The sequence below is a fragment of the Tamandua tetradactyla genome, chromosome 13 (genome assembly GCF_023851605.1).
Source record: "Tamandua tetradactyla isolate mTamTet1 chromosome 13, mTamTet1.pri, whole genome shotgun sequence".
Classification (NCBI taxonomy): Eukaryota; Metazoa; Chordata; class Mammalia; order Pilosa; family Myrmecophagidae; genus Tamandua; species Tamandua tetradactyla.
Genome location: NC_135339.1, coordinates 94,581,678 through 94,602,502, shown reverse-complemented (window position 1 = coordinate 94,602,502; position 20,825 = coordinate 94,581,678). Strand labels below are relative to the sequence as shown.

Below are 20,825 nucleotides of genomic sequence, written 5' to 3'. Positions count from 1 at the left end.
GGATGAATAGATAGATGGATGGGTGGATGGATAGATGATGGGTGGATGAGTGGGTGGGTAGGAGTGGATGGGTGAATAGTGGATGGATGGATGGAATAGTTGGACAGACGGATGGTGGATGGATGGGTAGATAGGTAGGTGGGTGGATGAGTGGGCAGATGGAAGGATAGTTGGGTGGACAATGGGCAGGTGGATGGATAGATGGATGAGCATGTAAATCAATGAAAATGAAGCAATATTTAATTGAATTATCTTTCTTAGAAAGTGCAAGTACTAGGTTCTTAGAGAGATGCATACACTTCTGGAAGCCAGGTGATTGCAAATAGGTGTGGAGGTAAATGGGTCTCCATCTGCTGGCGCCCAGCTGGGTAGCACAGACACTGTCATAACCTGGCCCCACCAAGACCCTCTCCAATGCTCCTTCTGAGGGTCTTGTGGTGACGGCCAGCATCACACCCCCTGGTCTGTACACTAAGCAGTCCTTAATGTGGGTTTCATGGCTAAGAGCACAGTCTCAGGAGCAAAATTACCTGGTCCAGGCTCCCATTTCCACTTGCATGGCCAGGATACTTACCTCTCTGTGCATGGATTCCGGATGTGTGAAATGGGGGTTGTGGGGATGCACATGGAGGCACTTAAACAGGGTTGGGGCTCCTCATTGTCACCCAGACAGTGTCAAACCTCTTGGCGTGAAAATCAGGACTTAAAGGAACTGGCGTCAGCTCCCTTCCCAGCTTTTCTTCTGCTGTGCTACACAGAGTCGTGCCTTTTGCTCAATTCACGCCAGCACGTACAAGCCGCTTACAGGGTGCCCTGCCTGTGTGTGAGCTTTCATGTCTGCCCTACCCCAGCCCTGTGCCACCCGGCCAACTCCTACGCAGACGCCAATAACCCAGTGGGGTCTGGACGGGCCCTCCCAAGCCCTGGGCCTGCATTGCTGCGTACACTGTGTTCACTCCCCATGCCCTGCGGCCAGTGCTGCCACACGCATGTTGCCTACTCCCCTGCGTGCAGTTTCTCTGCGATCTAGGCTGTGGCGCCTGTTCTGTAATCCTCCTCCTTCTTCCCCAAAGCCGGAGCCCAGCTAGGTTCGGAGCCTAGCACAGAGCGGATGCTTGATAAAGGCGTCCTGAGTGAATGGCCGAAGTGGGTGAAGGCGTGAACAACGCAGGGGATAAACCTGCCATGTCTCCCGACAAAAGGCAGGTCCCAGCATCAGGAGAAGGCTCTGCACCTGTCCGTAACTTCTCAGCTCGTGGCCCCAGAAGCGTTGTGTGGCACAGCCCCTTCCTGCACCCCGGCAGGCCCACGTACACTCGACTCTGCCCCATACAAGCTCAGCTCACGTGTGCATTTTCAGCGAGGCCCCTTGTCACATTTTCCAAGGGGTGCCAAAGAGATGGACCGTCTTTCTTTTCCTTTAAAAGGAATTCAATTTTACACCAATCCTGCCTTTCCCTTCATTCACTTTTCTTTTTTCCAACATTTTATTATGAAAATCTTCAAACATACATGACAGTTGAAAGAATTGTCAGTGAACACTGAAATAAATGTCCGCACCTCTACCACGATTCCTCTATCGCGACATTTGCTTTCCCACCATCTCTCCATTCTGCTGTCCACCCATCCATCCCTCTACTTTTTTGATGCATTTCACAGTCAGTTGCAGACCTCAATATGCTGCGCCCCTTGAGTATCATTACCTGGAGTTTCTTTCTTGGGAGGGAGAGATGAAATTATTCCATGAAAGCCTGGGGTCTGCAGTATCCACGGGAGTGGCACACACCTGGGCAACCCGAGCCCCGCCCAGTGGTGCAACACGGCCCCCGCCCCAGAGTGCCCCAGCAAGCCCTTACCAGGTGGCCCCTGCCCCACGTGTTTGGTTCTTTTCTCTGGAGAATCACGGAGGGCACCATGGCTGCAAGGCCCTTGGGTCAAGTGTATCAGCCGTTCGCTCTTATCTAGTGCTGGGCAAGGCTCCCATGGCATGAATGTTCTGGGGCGCAGGGCTCTTTCTGTGGTCTGCAGGGAACGGGCTGCTCGCCCTCAGCTCTTGTTCACCCTGAGACTGTTGCTTCTTGGGTGTAGAGGGCGCAGCGAGTGGCCGAGGGGATGCAGTGCAGCCTCCGCACCGAGTGTTCTCGGGAAAGAGGGAGTGTGCCCCGTGCAGCCCTTCCTCTGGCCTTGGAGGGGATGGGAAGACGTCTGGGAAGGAAGTCCCCCAGCCGGAGAGTCACGGAGGTTCTCAGCTATGGACAACTGAGTTGTTCCCAGAGGGCCTGATGATGGTGAAGGTGATGGTGATGGTGGTGATGGTGATGATGAAGATGATGATGGTGATGGTGATGAAGATGATGCTGATGGTGATGATGATGGTGGTGATGGGTGATGATGGTGATGATGGTGATGTTGGTGATGAAGATGATGGTGATGATGGTGATGATAGTGATGATGATGATGGTAATAATGATGGTAATAGTGATGGTGATGGTGATGATGATGGTGATGGTGATGATGGTGGTGGTGATGATGAAGGTGGTGGTGATGATGGTGGTGATGATGAAGGTGGTGATGATGAAGGTGGTGATGATGATGGTGGTGATGGGTGATGATGGTGATGATAGTGATGATGATGGTAATAATGATGGTAATAGTGATGGTGAAGGTGATGGTGGTGATGGTGGTGATGATGAAGGTGGTGAAGGTGATGGTGGTGATGGTGATGATGGTGATGATAGTGGTGATGGTGATGATGAAGGTGGTGATGGTGATGGTAGTGATGATGGTGGTGATGATGGTGATGGTGATGATGGTGGTGGTGATGATGAAGGTGGTGATGATAGTGATGATGGTGATGATAGTGGTGATGTGATGATGAAGGTGGTGATGATGATGGTGGTGATGATGATGGTGATGGTGATGATGGTGGTGATGATGAAGGTGGTGAAGGTGATGGTGGTGATGGTGATGGTGGTGATGGTAGTGCTGATGATGATACCTACTTCATCCCTAGCCACAGATGCGTGCTAGGCCTCAGTGACTGCTGGGCCACCCATATCCCCTCAGCCAGCTCTCTTCTGACTTTCTTCTTTTCTCTGATGGACCCATTTGCTGACACACGACACTTACTATTTGGGGTCCTTCTCTTCTCCTTACTCTCTGGCCCAGTGCGTCCAGTCCCAAACATCCTTTAATCGATTGATTGATTGTTTGACACTTGCATGTATGTAAGTCTGTAGGTATGAGTCCTTCTCTCATCTCTCTGCTTTCTATTTTCCTCTCACCACCCCAGTTAAGATTTCTATTTTTTCTAGTCTAGAAAACTACCGTTGCCTCCTCACTGCCTCCTTCACTCCTTCAAGAACCATCTGGAACTCTCCTGCCAGATGCATCTTCTCATTGGTGACTCTGGCACCATTCTGCTCCGCCCATCCTGCATGGAGGAATTGACAGCAGAGACCTCTGCCTGTCACCCAAGTCAGCCAACGGTCCACCGAGCCGCATGATCTGCTGTAGCCTGCACACAGGCCTGCAGCATTCACGCCATGCCCTGCCGGCTGCACTCCTGCCACTCCTGTGCATTTTCAAATATTGACAAGAATATCTCAAAAGAAAAAGGGAAAACAAGCTTATGAGCCAGTTCCAATGGGGCATGGAGGAAGCATTTAGGAGCTCTCAACCACCCTCCGGGGCCCAAGTCAACACCTTGCCAGTGGCCTCACCTGCTTTGGTACCAGGCATTTGAGTTCTTGTCAAATGCATCCTCCATAAACTCGTGCTGTGAAAAATGTCACCCTATCCCTAATAAGAGCTTAACCTCTGACTCTGGGTTGCTTTCCATTTGGCTATGGTGGTGGGGGAAGGTGACCTCTTGCTGTAGACAGGTCTCTGCTATCCCGGGTGCTACCAGGGGCTCCAGGGGTGGGGGAGCAGGGCCACCAGGCACTTGGTGGGACTCCCACTGAGACCAGTTCTGGCTCCAGCCCTGGGCCTTCCTCTCCTTGGCTGCAGCCCCTGGCCTCACTGATGCAACGCCTATCTTCTCAGCAGGGACCCCAAGCCTTCCTGGGTGGACCTCAGCTGGGCCATCTTAGTGGCACCACTGCCCCTGCCTCCGGTTAATCACTGGTCACATCTTTTTCATGTCCCACGATGAGGTGAGCCCTGGCCTTGGAGCCAGAAAGGCCTCTGTGCTCAATCCCCCCTCAGCCTCTTAGTGACCACGGGGCTGCAGGCAGGTCAACCTCGTGGCTTCAGTTCCCCCCTGTAAAATGAGGATGCCATGCCTCCCCTCGCTGCTATCATAAGGACTAGAGATAATGGGTGGAAAAGAAGTTTCAGGCAGGCCTGCCACCCACTATACTAATTTGTGAAGTCACTATCCCAGCCCTAGAACGTGGAGCTGTTGGTGCTAATACCTGGTTTTGAAGACAGGGACTTTGAAGGACGGAAAGGTTAAGTGCTTCCCCAAGGCACATGGTGAATTAGTGGCAGAGCCAAGACTCCAGCCTCAGGAGTCCAGCCCATCCCATAATTTCTAGCTGCCTATTTCCCAGAACAACATCATCCTTCCAGACTCTGGTCAGGGGCTGCTGCCCATGTGCTAATACCTGCATCACTCTCTCAAACATCCTGCTTGGACCCGTAAACATGAGACCTGCACACGTCACATCACCTGTTAATGTAATGGCCTCGACATTTGCAAAGGAGGGACACCCTGAGTATGAAGGCCGGTGTCACTGCCTGCTAGCTGAAGTGCTGTGGACCACTGGGAGCTGGGCTCAGTGATGATGTGAGAGCCTCACAGCCCCTTGAGGTCCCCACCCCACAAGAGCCCTTTTCCCAGAGGGACCCTGGAGTGCTGAGGGCCTGGGAGCAATGAGGCCTAGAGGTTCTCTGCCGGTCGTGGAACTTGCCTGCTTCCCCGGTGCCACTGTGTGTTAACCAAATGGGGGAATTTGGCTGTGAAAGGAATGGGACTTCTGATGGAGAAGTCATGAGATCTTACCAACATGGCTGCCGTGGCTGATGCAAGGCAACACAAAATGGCCTAACCCGCGACCGGCTTTCTTCCCAGAACTGGCGGTGGTTCGCGCCAAAAGCGCTAACCTGAAACCTGCCCTCCGCCCTAGCAACAACGGTGACCAATCCCAGAAAGCTGCCCTCCGCCCTAGCAACAACGGTGACCAATCCCAGAACTCTGCCCTCCGCCCTAGCAACAACGGTGACCAATCCCAGAAATCTGCCCTCCGCCCTAGCAACAACGGTGACCAATCCCAGAAACCTGCCCTCCGCCCTAGCAACAACGGTGACCAATCCCAGAAACCTGCCCTCCGCCCTAGCAACAACGGTGACCAATCCCAGAAACCTGCCCTCCGCCCTAGCAACAACGGTGACCAATCCCAGAAACCTGCCCTCCGCCCTAGCAACAACGGTGACCAATCCCAGAAACCTGCCCTCCGCCCTAGCAACAACGGTGACCAATCCCAGAAACCTGCCCTCCGCCCTAGCAACAACGGTGACCAATCCCAGAAACCTGCCCTCCGCCCTAGCAACAACGGTGACCAATCCCAGAAACCTGCCCTCCGCCCTAACAACAACGGCCACCAATCCCAGCCCGACACGTGTCCCTGCATGCTCCCAGCCTATAAAAGCCTGTGCACTTCCTCAATAAAGCAGACGCCTTCCATTCTCCCCTGAGGGCTGTCTCCTGAGTCGTTTCTTCCTGACTGTGTGCTGTGTGCTTGACTCAGTACGGCCGCTTACCCCCAGCCATCAGCTACCCAACAAGTGGTGCCCAACGTGGGGCCCTTCAGCGGTTCTCCATGACAGCCGCCCCCTCGGTGGTTCTCCATGACAGCCGCCCCCCTCCGATGGTTCTCCGTGACAGTCACCCCCCTCGGCGGTTCTCCGTGACAGCCGCCCCCCTCGGCGGTTCTCCGTGACAGCCGCCCCCTCGGCGGTTCTCCGTGACAGCCGCCCCCTCGGCGGTTCTCCGTGACAGCCGCCCCCTCGGCGGTTTCTCTGTGCACACCGCCCCCTCTAAATTCTCCCTATCATGGGCAACACTCCCTCCTCTGATTTTGCGCCTCAGGCTCGAGCCATCCACGCCTTATTGGCCGAGACGGGTCAAAATCCCTGAGAAAACCTTACGTGAGTACTGGGACGTCCTTACACGATCCAACCCCTGGCTCGAAACTGCCTCAATATGGGACCTGAATACTTGGTGCAAACTCCTTCAGTGCGTTCGTGCCACTGAGGAACACGAGGGGAGAACCTTTCCCCTCGGTCTCGTCCCACCTCCTCGTGGTACACGCATGTCTCCTGGGAGCCCCTTCCGAGGCGCCTCCGTTTCCGCCCGCCACGCCGGCTTCATCCTCCCCACCCCCCTCCGCGCCCGGACCTCCGCCTGCTTCCGAGCCCGAGCGGTCCCCGCCTCCGTACAAACCGTCCTCCTCCCCCACGGCGGCATCGCTGTACCCTTCCTTACCCTCACCCCTGCGGCTGCCATGGCTGCCCCTCCCCCTGCCCCTCCTGAGCCCCCTAGGTCGTGCGACCTGCTCCCTCTCCTTCCATCTCCCTCCCCTCCTTCCGCCCCTCCCCCTCTACCTCCTCTTCCCCTACTAACACTCCATCGCCCGAGACCGCCTCCGGTGACAGCCCCTGCCCCTTCCCCCTCCCACCCTCCACGCCCCTGAGCCGATGGGCCCCGCCCCACAGCCCGTGGCCCTGCCTCCACGCCCCCCTCCCCTGCCGCCCCAGCCTCCCCCTCCCTGTTTCCGCCCGCACCTCCCCCTTCCCACTGCGCATGCCCTTCCCTCTTCACCCCTCGGCAACACTGCAGCACCCTCACCTGTGTCCCCTTAAGCTTCACCCCACACCCTCCCTTCCTTTCTCCTGGTACCTGTATTATCACAAAACCGTCTCTCACCTTCGCAAAGCCGTCCAGTCTTTCCAGAAGACGCAGACCAGCCCCTGTGGATCCCCAGTCGGCTGACCAAGCCCGCCGTGTCTGATGGACGATCACCCACAAACCCTGCGTCAACATGAACCACTAGTGTCTTTTTCACCCTTCTCGACATTCTGTCTCCTCTCGTTCTTGCTTCTGCTTCTCCCCGATGCCTCCCTCCAGTATACATCCTTCTCTTCTGACCCCCACCAGCCTTGGAAATGGGCCCTAGCACGATGGGAAGATTCCAAAATCGTGCAGACCCAGGTTACCGCAGGCCACCCCTCCTTCGTTCTTTATGCCTGTGATCTGCTTCCGGAGGGCACACCATGCCTTAACAAAGCCCAACACTACATGTGCCTGTCCTCAAACCCCGGAAAACGGTATTGCAATGCTCCTAACCAATACTACTGTGCATACTGGGGGTGTGAAACACTAGCCACTACTTGGAAACCCCCCTCCACTGATCGTTACCTAACTTTAACATGGGCCTCTTTTGGATGCAAACCTGCGACTACTCCGTCAATCATCTATATGATAACTCAAACCATGAAAAACGGAACCTTACCGTACGGCTCCCTACTGATCCCTCTTGGGTGATCGGTGGAACATGGGGCTTCAGATATTATTTGGATGGGGTCGACCCAGGGGGTCTTATCGTAATAAAAAAGGAAGCAATGCAGCAGACATCTGCCATTGGGCCTAACATAGTACTCGTACCCCCGCTTCAGGCTGTTCCTTCTCCCAATCCCACTCCCATCTCAACATTATCGCCCTAAAACTAAACAAGCGCTTCCTCTGCTCCCCCCCCACCCCTCTCTGGCCAATGCTCCAAGCTGCTTTCCTTTCCTTAGACTCCTCCTTTCCTAACCTTACTCGCAGTTGTTGGCTGTGCGTCCCGCCCAGCCCCCTATTATGATGCCATAGCTGTTAATGCCTCGTTTACTACTTCCAACGAGGACAATCCCTCCCAATGTCTTTGGATTGGCAGAAAAATCGGTCTCACCATGCAATCCGTTCTTCACTCTGGGCATTGCATTGGCAACGTCTCTGCCTCCCTGAATACGGTCTGTGCTCACTCGTCCTCTCCGTCACAGGGTGAATACTGTATTCCCCCAGTAGGGGCAAAATGGCTGTGCTCTTCCACAGGGCATACCCCGTGTATAGCGAAAAAGGCCCTCACAGAGACGGGAGAACTGTGTGTCTTAGTGACTGTGCGGCCCCATGTCCTCTTCCATAAAGAAGAGGACCTTTATCAATACTGGGACGTGCGGCTTCCAGCCATGCTAAGAGAAAAAAGAGAACACGTCACGGCCGTTCCTCTCGCCTCCCTTTTCGGCGTAGCTGACCTAGGTGCCGGCATCACCTCCATCACCCTCCAACAACAGGGCCTCTCCAGCTTAAGAGCTGCGGTGGACGAAGACCTAACCCACATTGAAAGCTCCATCACCCACCTCGAAAAGTCCCTTACGTCCCTATCGGAAGTCGTTCCCCAAAACAGGAGAGGCTTAGACCTGCTTTTCCTCGAGCAAGGAGGGCTCTGTGCCGCTTTAGGCGAGGAATGTTGTTTCTACACTGACCATTCCGGTGTAATTAAGGAGCCCATGACCAAACTCAGGGAAGGACTAGTGATCTGCAAGCATGAGTGGGACGCCCAAGAGACCTGGTACCAACAATTATTCTACAAATCCCCATGGCTAACCACCCTAATCTCTTCTATTCTGGGACCCCTTTTCATCATCCTTCTCCTGATATCTATAGGCCCATGTGTAATTAGGCGCCTCCTAGCTTTCGTTAAAGCACGAGTTAATGCTCTCCACCTTATGGTGCTTATGCAGCAATATCAACCTATTCTGTCCCCTAGCTCTACGTACGATGATGCTGTAACCAAAGTATGACAAACCCCCTAGTTTAAAGGCCTGTTACCTCAATTCCCTCTAAATCGTTTGCTTGAGATTCCTTACAGATGTGGCTAAAAGAAGATTAACCTTGGGAGCAGAAGATTGAAGATTTTTAGCACAGGCTGACACACACACTGCCAAGCACCCTCTGGCCTAACCCCCCCCACCCTGCCACCTCATACCCTTGTCTAAACTTTGGCCTTGTTGCAAAGACACATCAACCACGTATCCACGGTTTCCATTATAGCCAGCCTAAGCTGCGCATCACAATCCTCCTGTGTGATGATAAGCAGGCAGCCAATGACGGATAAGAACTCTTGGGGAGGCAACCTAAGACAGGCGCTGCTGCCCCTCACTTCCGGTGGCTTGGCTGGTAGCCAAAGATGGGTAAGACCTCCTGAGGGGGCAACCTAAGACAGGCACAGTTACCCGGAAAGCTAAAAAACAAAAAAGGAGGAATTGATGGAGAAATCATAAAATATCGCCAACATGGCTGCCGTGACTGATGCAAGGCAACACGAAATGGCCTAACCTGTGACCGGCTTTCTTCCCAGAACTGGCGGTGGTTCGCGCCAAAAGCGCGAACCTGAAACCTGCCCTCTGCCCTAGCAACAATGGTGACCAATCCCAGAAATCTGCCCTCCGCCCTAGCAACAACGGTGACCAATCCCAGCCCAACACGTGTCCCTGCATGCTCCCAGCCTATATAAGTCTGTGCAGTTCCTCAATAAAGTGGATGCCTTCCACTCACCCCTGAGGGTTGTCTCCTGAGTCGTTTCTTCGTGACTGTGTGCTGTGTGCTTGACTCAGTATGGCCACTTACCCCCAGCCATCAGCTAACCAACAGGCGCCTGCAAAGCAGGTCCCTGCTCAGCCTGCTGGTCCCACGCTGCCATGGCTGGCGGCTGGTGGCTTGTGGCCAGTGTCTCATGGCTGGTAATTTGTGGCTGGAGGCTAGTGGCTAGTGGCTGGTGGCTGGTGACTAGCAGCTAGTGGCTGATAGCTTGTAGCTCATGACTGGCAGCTGGTGGCTGGTGGCTCATGGTTGGAGGCTGGTGGCTCATGGCCAGGGGCTGGTGGCTGGTGGCTCATGGCAGGTGGCCAGTGGCTGGTGGTTCATGGCTGGTCAGCTGGTGGCTCGTGGCTGGTTGCTTATGGCCAGTGGCTGGTGGCTCATGGCTAGTGACTCATGGCTGGTGGCTTATGGCCAGCTGGTGGCAGCTGGCACAGCTGCTGCCTGGCTGTTACATTCAGCACACTCTGTGGTCCCCTCCATGAGGACCAAGGGGCCCCTGCTTCAAGAATTCCAAGGGCAGAGACAGACAGCAGCCGGCACTCCTTGGGCTCCTGGCTGGCTGTGTCCAGCCTCAGGTGTAATGTGACTCTCCTCCAGTATCTACTTCCTATTTTCACATTTTACAGGCAAGTCCAGTCCTAGGTCTTATCGGGGAATAAACAGCCTTTCCTTTTGAAACCAACCTGGGACACTGACCAAGTACAAATTTGGGGCATAGAGTGAGGGCACATTGTTTACACTTCTAGGTATTTCATCACACCATCTCCTAAAAATAGCCCCGTGTGGCACTGCCAGTCTTCTGAACCCAGAGGGGTGAGCGAATGTTCCAGGCAAATAGAGCCGGCACCAGCTGCCTGCGCCCGCCCCTGAGTTCCTAGAAGGGTGGAAGCCACGGCGAGCTGCGCCACTGGATCCGTCACTCTGCCCGGCCTGTTTTGCGTCATGTTTATACTTGAAGATAACCACAAGTGTCCCTTTCGTTTGCATAACCTTCCCACTCAGATTTACATCTTGCAGGTTCCAAGAGGAAAAATAAGATATTCCTCATTCCTTTCCCCAGCCTGGGCTCACCTTTCCTGGGGACAAGACCCCCTGCCCAACCTGGGGGAAGTCCCCCCCCTCCCCTGTGACTTTTCTAGTTGCTTCCAGATCACAGCCCCCAGCCCACTCTCACCCAGCTTTAATTCCCCTGAGGGTCTCAGGGCAGCGATTCTTTCCTGATCGGGTGGTCTCCCAAACTCCCAAGTGGACTCTAAGTCAAACACACCACCTGCTCCAGCTCGGGCACTGCCCTCAGGATAGGACAGCCCCTCACTGTCCCTTCCCTCGGTCACCTCTCCCTGTCTGCTCCCAGTGACGGCTTCTGAGTCCCAAGGTGGGACAAGGGGAGGAAGTGAGGGCCAGGGCCTTGGTGGCCTTCCCCGGCCTGGGCTTGGAGGGGACCCACGCTGGCCATCTCTCTCCCTCAATTTTTTTTTTTTTTTGCATGGGCAGGCACTGGGAATCAAATCCAGGTCTCCGGCATGGCAGGCGAGAATTCTGCCACTGAGCCACTGTGGCCCGCCCTGGCCATCTCTCTTGAGCCACCTTCTGACTTCCTTTCCCCCAAGCCTGCCCATCTCATGTGGGCGCCCAGGTCAGGGCTGTGGGGACATCAGCCTCCAGTGCCCGCTGACTCTGTGCCCCCGGGGCCCCAGCCCCCCTCACCCTAACCCTCCACTGCACGGGACACGCCGCCCCTGGGAAATGGGCACCTTTGACCTGAGGGCCGGGCGTGCGGCCATGCAGCCACCCCCTCTTTTTATTTAGCCCCCCCGAGCAGCATCTCCCCGTCCTCCCTCTTTGAGCGCCTGACGTGGGTGGGTTTGGGGAGCATCTGTGGTGCAGAATGACGCCCGCCCCAGGCACTGGGTGCCCCCCCCCGAGGCGATTGGCCTGGGCTTCAGGTGAAAGCGGCGCAGGTACTCACAGCCCGGTACCACAGGTACCACAGCCTGGGCAGGTGGGCGCCATGGGGGTGGGGCAGGGAGTGATGAGAGGGGTGGGGTGGGGGCGGGGAGAAGGGAGCCAGGGGAGTGAACGTGTGGGTGGCCGTCGGGCTGGGGGAGGAGAGGGCAGGGTGGGGAGGGCCTTGAGGCCCCGACCAGGGCGGGTCCAGGGCCAGCAGTTCCCACAGCCCCCCCACGCGGATGCACTCTCCTCTCTACAGGAATGCCCGGTGCCCGGGTCCCACGGAGCCCTGAAAGGATGCGGGCGGCGCCACGTGTGTTGACACGCCTGTACACTGCCCTAAGACTCAGAGTTTCCTTCCTGGGCATCCTGAACGTTTCTTATTAAGGGTTTTCTTAGATATTTTTGGTGCTGTCACTTTTGGGAAGGAGAGGTTCCCCATTTTCAAATGGATCGTTTCTAACATAGAAGAAAGCCATTAATGTGTAAATGCTTTACTTGTAATGTACATTTCACTGAATTTTTACTTGCTCAAATAGTTTTTCAATTGGTTGTCTTGAATCTCCAGGGAAACAAGTTCACTATTCTTTGTTAATTCACTGATTTATGAGACGAGTATTAACCAGGCACCTGCCAGGTATGGACCAGGTGCTTGAGGCCCAGAGAGAACCGAGAAGCCAGGCTCCGCCCACAGGGTCCGGGAGGGTGGGACAGGAGAGACTCGCCTCCCCGTCTCCTTGCCCCTGTCCACACTGCCCCTGCCCGCACTGCCGCGTCCCCTGGGGCCTCCGAGCGTGCTGCGGAGCGTGGGGCACACACGCCCTGCGGGGCTGACCAGCCGGACGCCCCCACGGGGCAGGCCTTGGGCGCGGCGGTCACGAAGGGGTCTTAGTGGCAAGTCATTAAAACCAGCTCCTGCTGCTTTAGGCAGAAAAAGAACTTACTGCAAGAATTGCTGGAAAGGTGGAGCAGCCACGTGGGCGGACAGCTGAGGTCAGACGGCAGGCGCAGCCCGGCGGGACGTGCGCCCTGACCCGCAGGCACCTCCGGCTGGGAGGAGGACAGGAGAGTGACATGTGACATTTCACGTTTCTATAGGCCCAGAATGCAGGAATTCAGGCTCCGAGCAGGGGGCCCAGGGATTGAGCAGACAAAAAAGAAAATTAATCTACATCCTCTACATACTGTTTGATAAATTGAGGAGTCTATTTTTTGTTTTTCCTTTTTTGGCTTATTGAGTCTAGTTTTGGTGTGTGTGAGCGTGTGAGTTTGCGTGTGGGAGTTTTAAGTCAGGAAAGTGTATTGAATTGTTGCTTCTAAACTGATGATTATTTTTAAGATTTGATCTGTCTGGTATCTCTCAAGATGATAAAAAACTTTTTTATTCTTTAATTGATATAGATTTTCAAGCATTAAACCATCCTTATATTCCCAGAAGAGACCTTACTTGGTTATGGTATTTTAATCTTCTTTAGAACTCAATTTACTAAAATTTTATTTAGTATTTTTTGCATGTATATTTCTAAGTGAAACTGGTCCAATGTTTTATTGCTTAATATGGCATCATTATCTAATTTTGTCATCAGCGTTTTACCAACCTCATAAAAGGAGTTGGTAAAATTTCCATATTCGACTACACCTTGGAAGTAACCTGGAAATTAGCCAAGCCCTGGAAGGTTTGGCAGAACTCATCTATTAAAAAACTCATCTATTAAATCACCTCAGCTTTATGTCTTTGCAGAGAGTGAATGCTTACTTTTTCACTTTTTTGTCTGTCTTCAGGTTTTCTACCTCTTCATGAGTCAGTTTTGGTAATTTGGTAATTTATACTTTCTTAGAAAATAAAAAATTTAGTGTTTATTAGTATAAAGTTGTAAAATTTCCTCTGGATCTGTAATTATATCCCTTTATCATTCAAAATGTCATTTATCAATAAGTTTTGGATTTAATGGACACAAGTATTTTCTTAACTCATTCATTTTGTTTTGTTATTGATTTTCTATTTTCTTTAGGTTCATTTTCTTTTCCTAGTTCTTTTTATTTACATACTTAGTTCATTTATTTTATATCTCTTTCCTAAAATGCATTTAATGTTATATAGTTTCCTCTGAGAAGCACTTATATGTTCTTTTAATATGTTTATGTTCTAGAATGGCATTAGATTTACAGAAAGTTGTGACACAAGCACAGGGAGTTCCCGTAGAGCCTGTATTCGGTTTCCCCTGCTATTACACTTGTTATAATTAAGGCACTTGGCTGGGACATTATTATGAGCCCAAGTCCTTGGCTCCCGCAGAGTCCCTTAGTTGTTTCCCAGTGTCCTGTGTGCCCAGTCCACCACATTTTGTCACCACGCCTCCCTAGGATCCTCTGCGCTGGGACGGCTTCTTAAGCTGTCCTTGGCCTTCATGGCCTTTGAGGAGGACTGGCTAGGCATTGGGCTGGAAGCCCCTCAGTCGGGGGTTGTCTGATGTTCATCTTAGGATTAGAGTGGGGCCACAGGTGTTCGGGAGGAGGCCCCCCTCCTCCGTCTCACTGGGGTCCTCACCGTCCAGATGTGCACCTGGGGCCACAGGTGTTTGGGAGGAGGCCCCCCCTCCATCTCACTGGGGTCCTCACCATCGCAGGTGTGCACCTGAGGGCCACAGGTGTTTGGGAGGAGGCCCCCACTCCATCTCACTGGGGTCCTCACCATCGCAGGTGTGCACCTGAGGGCCACAGGTGTTTGGGAGGAGGCCCCCCCTCCATCTCACTGGGGTCCTCACCATCGCAGGTGTGCACCTGAGGGCCACAGGTGTTTGGGAGGAGGCCCCCCCTCCATCTCACTGGGGTCCTCACCATCGCAGGTGTGCACCTGAGGGCCACAGGTGTTTGGGAGGAGGCCCCCCCTCCATCTCACTGGGGTCCTCACCATCGCAGGTGTGCACCTGAGGGCCACAGGTGTTTGGGAGGAGGCCCCCCTCCCCCATCTCACTGGGGTCCTCACTGTCCAGGTGTGCACCTGGGGCCACAGGTGTTCGGGAGGAGGCCCCCCCTCCATCTCACTGGGGTGCCCACTGTCCAGGTGTGCAGCTGGGGCCACAGGTGTTTGGGAGGAGGCCCCCCTCCTCCGTCTCACTGGGGTCCTCACCGTCCAGATGTGCACCTGGGGCCACAGGTGTTCGGGAGGAGGCCCCCCTCCTTCCAGGCTGTGCTCTTCTGCAGAAGGTGTCTGCACAGCCCTCACTGAGAGTGGCGAGATAGATGCCTCCTCTGGAAGCTTTGCCAGGACACTTCCCTGTCCCTCTCAGCTCCCACCACCCTCTCCCTCAGCAATACCACCACAAGGAAGCTTTTCTCTATTAATTCATCATCCTCAGTGGCCTCTGGGGAGTAGGTGGAGGGCAGGCGGCCTCTGGGTCCTTATGCATGCAGTCCTAAAATTGATCTCCCTGAGAACGGTGCTTCTTCCCTGGGTCTTTTTGCAACCGCCTTTCTCCCACTTTACGAAAGAAAGGTCCCTCTCGGCCCTGGGGGTCTGCGGTGCGTTTCCCCAGGAGCGGGGGGACAGGGGTGGGGGGGCGAACCTCCAGGCCCACCCACAGCACAGCCTGAAATGCTGTGGCTTTCATTCTGGGAAAGGGAATGGCTGCAGTGCCTGGTAACACGTCTTCTGCAATCAGATAAATTGTAATTCTTTGCTTGCAGCAAACTGGAAGAAAGACCTATTAAACTGTCAGCTGTGGGGTCATTAAAAGTTTTTGGTGAAAGATGACCTGTGATTTTTGGCATGGTACTCAGGAATTCAGAAAACAAGGCGTCATAGCTATGAAAACCCGCACAAACATGCCACACCCTCCGTCCCCACCCCCTGCGTCTCTGTGAGCTACATGTCTCAGCATTTACAGCTACAAAGGGAAAACTACGAATCAAGTGACTTAGGTCTGGCCCTCTTACTACTACTCACTACTTACCAAAACTTGAAATATTTATGTCATTTTGATAAATCGTGAAATAGTAATTATCAGAACAATAATCTTATCAAGAAGAAAATGTTTAGAGTCTTAGGGTCCCAGGAAATATTTGTTACATTGATCTATATATACACAGCCTTTTGATGGAGAAGTCAGATAGGGTGAGCGATAAATGGTTTTAGAAATAAAAAAAGATCTTCCATTAGGATAGAGTCACGTGCAGAAAGCGGAATTGAAATACAGGTTCAAGAAGAAAAATGAAACATAAAATTTCCTACTGTTAAGAAGAATTTTAATTCCTGTAGATTTTAATTGGGTGTCAGGGAATATCAAATCGCATTGGTGTTTAGCTGCCGTTGGATGGTTTAATAGAGTGCTACGTTGGGGGGGGGGTGGGCGGAGCGTGAAGGACTGATGCTGGGGCGGGAAAGAAAGTATGACAACATGTTGCGAATGCTGTGGGCCCTGAATAAGGGCTTGGAGAAGCAGTTAGAAGAGATGGAGAAGACCTCAGGTATTCTGTCATGACACAAGCTGGGCACAGGATTAAGGAACAGATGTCACAGAGTCTAAATTCCAGTGACAACACGTTAAAGTATCCAAATGCCTAGGTTTCAAGAAAAGATTACAAAACAAACAAAGAGCAAGCGATGGGCCAGGCAAAAGAGAAAGTTAAAGTATCAGAAACCACCAAGGAGAGCACCAGACCTGGAACTTACCAAAGATTTTTTTACAATGGTCCTAAATGTGCAAAGAGGTAAAGGAAATTATGAACAAAGAACTGAAGAAAATCAGGAAAACTATAGATGAACACAAAGAGAGTGTCAACAGAGATGAAAATTATGGAAAGGAACCAAACAGAGCTGAAGACCAGAAAGTTAACAGAAATTTAAAATTCCCTGGAGGGGTTCAACAACAATTCGGAGTTGTCGGAAGAAAGAATCAATGCACTTGAAGACAAGGCCATAGAAATAATTTCGTCTGAGCAAAGAGGAAAGAGGAAGGAATGAAGAAAAGTGAACAGGGCCTGTGGAGTGTGTGGGACACATCAGATATGCCCACGTGTACACTGTGGGAGTCCCAGAAGGAGGAGAGAGAGAAGGGGCAGACTGCATGTTCAAAGTAGGAATGGCTGGCAACTTCCCACAGTTAATGAAAGACATGAATATTCACTTCCAAGATGCTTAATAAAATAAACGAATAAATGTAAAAAAAAGAGTATTACACAGGTTTGATATTAAAACATTAATAATTAGAATATGCCAGAAATAACATCTTTTGCAACTATTTACAGTCATAATGAAAAATTAAGTTATCTACTTGAAATATCGAAGGATCGGTTTTCAAAATTATTTCAGAGCATACAGGAGAAAAAAGTTTGGTGACCACTGCTTAAAAAACCCTGGTTTCCCCTTATGGTAAAGAAGGAGACAGCAGAGAAGGTCAACTGGCTCATTTATTCGCCATGTCACCTATTTTTTTCTTTCCCGTTTCCCACTGCCGTTTTCTTTGGCTCCCTAGCTCTGACTTGGAGTTCTTCTTCGCTTCTCAGAGGAGACTGACCCCCTTCAACTGGGTCCAGCGGCAGCTCTATGGGGAGGCTGTGGGCAGCTGTGCCCTGGGCCCTGTAGCCAGAGAGAATTTGCTGGGAGTTGTAGTGCTTTCTAAGTGAGAGAGAAAACCAGGTTGCAGTCTGTTGCTTACAGAGATTTTGGGAGTAAAGGATGGCCCCAGTCTCCAAAGCCCAGTAACCACTTTTCTCATCCTAAATAATATCCACTTTCATACCTAATATTGTATTCTTTTTCTTAAAGAGAGATTACAAAATTGGATAAGCTTCAGTGAGCTTAGTAGGTTGCAGGATGCAATGACAATATACAAAAATCAATTATATTTCTATGTTTGGTGAGTAATAAGAAATTTTAATTGAAATACCATTTATGATAACGTAATGCAATGAACACTTAGGGAGAAGTCTGATAAAAGATGTGCAAGGTCTGCAGTCTGAAAACCGCAAAACCTAACTAAGAAGATCTAAATAAATGGGGAAATATACTGTTAATGGACTGCAAGAGCCAATACAAGATTCCTAAACTAGGATATATGAAGTATGAATTATAAAAGGAAAAAGTCAATAAATTGGACTTTGTCAAAATTGAAAACTTTGCTCTTCAAAAGACAGTTAGGAAAGAAAAAAGTAAATATTTGCCAACATGTATCTGACAAAGGATTTATATCTAGAATATTCAAAGAGCTCTTATGACTATATAAGACAAACAACTCAATTAAAAAATGGGCAAAAGATATGAACAGGCTCTGCAATAAAGAAGACATACCGATGGAAAACAAGCACATAAAAAGATGTTCAACATTAGGGAAATGCATAAGGGAAAAGCAAATTAAAATCAAAGCAAGATTACCAGAACAAAAATGAAAGCAACTAACCAACCATACAATTGTAGAACACAAAGAGTGAACCCTAATGTAAACTGTGGACTGTAGTTAAGATTATCATTATAATAATATCATTTCATCAATATTCATCAAAGGTATAACACTAATGCGAACTGTTGCTAATAGGAAAAACTGTGTGTGCCAGGGTGGTAAACACGGGAACTCTATACTTCCTGCATTTTTTGTAGACCTGTAACTGCTCTAACAGTAAAAGTCACAATGAGGTAACATTACACCTCCACCAGAACAGCTGAAATGAAAATGGTGACCATCCCAAGTATTGCAGGGATGGGGAGGCACTGGGACCCTCTTTCTAGTGGGAATGTAAACTGGTACAACTACTGTATTAGGTTCTCTAGGGAAGCAAAACCAATGGGAGAGATCTGTAAATATGAGATTTTATAAAAGTGCCTCAAGCAACAGTGGGGATGCATGGGTCAAATTCCACAGGCCAGGAGCAACTGACAGCTCCAGTGAAGGTCTCCAGTGAAGCCCCAGAAGACGCTGGTGGAAGCAGGGAGCGATTTTCTCTTCTGACTTCTTCTTTAGAGCCTTCAGCTGATTAGATCAAACCTCACTCACTGGGGAAGACAGTTTTTTTTTGGTCGCTGCAGATGTCATCAGTCATGGATGCAATCATTGTGCTGGTGAGTCAGTACACCAGCCTTCTGGTTTATTAATCAGCCTCAAAATGTCCTTGCAGCAATGGTCAGGCCAGAGCTTGCCTGACCAGACAACTGGGCACCATCACCTGGCCAAGGTGACACCTGAACCCAACCATAACAACTACTTGAGAAATAATTTTAACAGTTTCTTAAAAAGAAACTACACGCCCTATAATATCCAGCCATTCCATTCGTTTATCCAAGAGAAATAAAAGGACGTTCATGTGAAGACTTGATCACAAATGTTAGTAAAATATTATTTGTAATAGGCAGACTCCAGAAATGTGTTAAATTATATTCAACAGGTGAATAGATAAGGAAATTGTGATATAGCCATATAATGGAATGTCATTCAGCAATAAAAAGGAATAAACTATTGATACATGCAGCACTGTGGAAAATCGAGATAATTACACTGAGTGCAAAAAGCCAGATGAGGAAACTTCTAGAGGTGATGGATATGATCATTATTTTGTTTGTAGTGACCATTTCATGGGTTCACACATGAGCCAAAACTTAGAGATTATATACTTACATTATGTGTAGTTTGTCGTACAGTAATTATACCTCAATAAAGCTGTTCTTAAAACTATGTCAGTTTAAGGGCACACAAAGCCTGAACCTGCCTCTGACTTTGGATATCTGAGCTGCTGCGTCTCCTGTTCTCTGTTCTCCGGTGAAACACTGTTGTTGTTTTGTCTTCCAGAATGCTAATAATGCTGGTTCACCCAGGACCCAACTCCAGCACTCCTCTATATTGTCGGCTTATTTCCTTGTATTTCCTTACTGTCATTTCAATCGGATTTTAAGAGCAAGACAGAACTAAAAGAATACGGTCCCTTGGAAACCATAAATCAGATAAACATTTGATATCCCGTATACATAAAGAAATTACACAGCTCAACAACAAAAGAATAAACAACTCAATTATAAAATGTGCAGAGCATATGAGTAGACACTTTTCTGAAGAGCAAATACAGATGGCTAAAAGCTCATGAAGAGCTGCTCACCTTCTCTAGCTATAAGGAAATGCAAATTAAAACTACTGAGATACCACCTCACACCTGTAGGAACAGCTGCCGTTAAACAAACAGGAAACTACAAATGTTGGAAAGGATGTGGAGAAGTTGGAACACTTATTCACTGCTGGTGGGAAGGTATAATGGTATAGCCACTGTGGAAGACATTTGGTGATTGCTCAAAAAATTAAATAATGAGTTGCCCTATGACCCAGCAATGCCAATACTCGGTATATACCCAGAAGAGCTGAAAGCAGTGACACAACAGACATTTGCACACCGATGTTCACAGCAGCATTATTCACAATTGCTAAGAGATGGAAACAATCCAACTGCCCGTCAACAGAGGAGTGGGTAAACAAAATGTGGTTTGTCATACAATGGAACATTATGCAGCCGTGAGACGAAATGAGGTCCTGGAGCTCATGACAGCGGATGACCTTGAGGACATGATGCTGAGTGAAGCCAGCCAGACACAGAAGGACAGGTTCTGTGTCATCTCCGTATTATGACCCTGGTAAAGTTGAGAATGTCGAGGCTCAGGTGAGCCACACGAGTTGCTCTGGATTATAGGGCAAGAAGTGATCAGCTCGGACAGAAGGTCACTGCAGCGTCCTCTGATATTTTGTGCACTGTGATCTGGGTGAAGCCCATGGGGACAGCTGGGGAGTGTGGTGCTCTCCTGCCCGCATTGCCCTCCCACGTCCCTTCTTCTCTCCCTCCTTTCCTCTCTCTTTCTGTCTCTTTTTCTCTCTCTTTTTTTCCCCTCCTCCCTTCCCTAAAAGTAAAAACAGATAAAAACAAACATCTAAGTCCCCATGCCATTCTCCCCACTGTAAAAAAAAAATATATATATGGCACCTCTACCATCTTCTTCCTTACTTAGGTTTCTATATATATTGATTTTCCCCTCCATTCATCCTTTAAACAATTTTTATTGTGAAAAATAGCAAACATATAAGAGTAGATGGAATCAAATGAGCCTCTATGTACTTATGACCCAGCTTCAACACCTCATGGCGTCTATACCTCAATCCTCCACCTGCCCTCTCTGCTATTTTGAGGCAAACCCCAGACATCATATTTCTTTACATAAATATTTCAACATGTAACTCTAAAAGTTAGTAACTCTTAAAAA

At 50.3% G+C, this 20,825-nt stretch overlaps 1 protein-coding gene and 1 pseudogene across 1 annotated transcript in view; one reads left to right on the top strand and one right to left on the bottom strand.

The window, feature by feature from the left end:
* Positions 1-5,945, top strand: part of LOC143653442 (protein FAM114A2 pseudogene) — a 30,954-nt pseudogene extending 25,009 nt beyond the window's left edge.
* JAKMIP3 (Janus kinase and microtubule interacting protein 3) overlaps positions 1-9,071 on the bottom strand; it is a 166,285-nt gene extending 157,214 nt beyond the window's left edge. The window contains exons 1-2 of the mRNA XM_077126428.1: positions 8,876-9,071; positions 6,932-7,036 (exon numbers count right to left, since the gene is read on the bottom strand). The gene's annotated coding sequence lies outside the window, so the exon portion shown is untranslated. The remainder of the gene's footprint in view (positions 1-6,931; positions 7,037-8,875) is intronic.
* Positions 9,072-20,825: the final 11,754 nt, after the last annotated feature.